Consider the following 2500-nt stretch of genomic DNA (forward strand, 5'->3'; position numbering starts at 1 on the left):
ACCAAGGACATTACAGAAAATATCCCGAACACACACGCAAACTCACACACGCGCGGAAACACACACACACGCAAACTCACACACACAAACACACACACACGCAAACTCACACACACAAACACACACACACGCAAACTCACACACACAAACACACACACACGCGCACCCCCCCCCCCACACACACGCAAACTCACACACATACACACACACACGAAAACTTACACACACACACACACACACCTACGCGCGCGCAACTCCCCTCCCCCCCCCACACACGCAAACTCACACACATACACACACACACGAAAACTTACACACACACACACACACACCTACGCGCGCGCAACTCCCCTCCCCCCCCCCACACACGCAAACACACACACACACACACACACACACGCAAACACACACAGGCACGCACACACACACACGCAAACACACACACACACGCAAACTCACGCACACAAACACACGCGCACCCCCCCCCCCCCCACACACACACACGCAAACTCACACACATACACACACGAAAACTCACACACACACATACACACGCGCGCGCGCAACTCCCCTCCCCCCCCCCCCCCCACACACACATACACGCAAACACACACACACACACACACACACCATGTTGTCGCTTCAGCAAGGAGGCATCAGCATTCCCCTGCATTCATGAATCATTGAGTCGAGTAAACCATCGTAGTGGGCGAAGGCCATTCACCCCCACGGTCGTTTGGGTGAGGACGGAACCCATGACTGGCTGGTGTGTGTGTGTGTGTGTGTAGGGTGTGTGTGTGTGTGTAGGGTGTGTGTGTGTGTGTAGGGTGTGTGTGTGTGTGTAGGGTGTGTGTGTGGGTGTAGGGTGTGTGTGTGTGTAGGGTGTGTGTGTGTATGTATGTGTGTGTGTGTGTGGGTGTGTGTGTGTGTGTGTGGGTGTAGGGTGTGTGTGTATGTGTGTGTAGGGTGTGTGTATGTGTGTGTAGGGTGTGTGTGTGTGTGTGTAGGGTGTGTGTGTGTGTGTAGGGTGTGTGGGGGGGGGGGGGGTGTGTAGGGTGTGTGTGTAGGGTGTGTGTGTGTGTGTGTGTGTGTGTGTGTGTGTGTGTGTGTGTGTAGGGTGTGTGTGTGTGGGGGGGGGGTGTAGGATGTGTGTGTGTGTGTGTGTGTGTGTAGGGTGTGTGTGTTTGTAGGGTGTGTGTGTAGGGTGTGTGTGTCTGTGTGTGTGTGTGTGTGTGTGTGTGTGTGTGTGTGTGTGTGTGTGTGTGTGTGTGTGTGTAGGGTGTAGGGTGTCCCCCAAAAATGTATACACACTCTAGACACTTGTAAAGTAGGTGCTTATTAAAAAATGTACACACGCTTTAACAGCTGAAAACTCAATTGATATTTTTTTTCTTTCCAGATCAAACCCATTGGAAAAAATGATGGCAGTCAGACTAAGCTTTGCACAAAAGAAATTTGCTCTAAAATGCAACTGGAAGTGTGAAAACCAAAATGAAGTAAAAAAGACAGTTTACGAGGGTTTCAAGCAGTCCCATTAACACGACTTGTCATCACTTGAATAAGAGGTAAAGGCTGTGTCACACTAGCACTTTTTCCGTCATTTTTTGACAATTTTATTTAACATAAAAACAAACATTCTCGAATATAGCTCTTGATTTGAGTATGTTTGGCTGAAAAAAAAATTAACGGAAAGGTTTTCAGACGGAAACGATCATTATCGTCTGACTGCAGAATTGACAATTCGCTCAAAAATGGATAAAATTTCAGAAAATTGCCAGAAAAATGACGGAAAAAAGTACTAGTGTGACGGCACCTTAAGTTTGAAGCACTAAGCTGAAGCACTTGTTCTCGCTCTGTGGGGGATTTCGATGTTCGTGGTCTTCCAGAACGCTTCCTCGTGAACAGTCTGAAGAGTTCCATTGGCTTCAAACTTGTCTTTAATTCGAGTGATGGCAAGTCGCGTTGGTCGATCTCTTTGATACTCCTAAACTGTCTTTGTACTTCAATTGTTTTTTTCCACTTACAGGTGCATTTTAGAATGGATTTCCCTTGTTCAAAACCTAGTTTGACTGCCATCATTAATAACAATGGGTTTAATCTGCTAAAGTGTGTCTACATTTGCAATAAACACCTACTTTACAATTATTTAAAGTATATATATATATATATATATATATATATATATATATATATATATATATATATATATTCATTTATTTATTTATATATACATATATGTGCGTGCGTGTATGTGTGTACATATATTCAGTGCACACAACCACACACACACACACACACACACACACACACACACACACACACACACACACACACACACACACACACACACACACACACATATATATACAGGTAAGTATACATATGTAAATATATATTCATCTATGCATATGTCATATGTATGTAGATATCCAGACCTGGATGAGCCACTTCGCAAAATAGGCACGTACTTACCGGTACTATAGCCGTAGCAATCGAATTT

Source organism: Penaeus vannamei, chromosome 6, assembly GCF_042767895.1.
Source record: "Penaeus vannamei isolate JL-2024 chromosome 6, ASM4276789v1, whole genome shotgun sequence".
In the NCBI taxonomy this organism is placed as follows: Eukaryota; Metazoa; Arthropoda; class Malacostraca; order Decapoda; family Penaeidae; genus Penaeus; species Penaeus vannamei.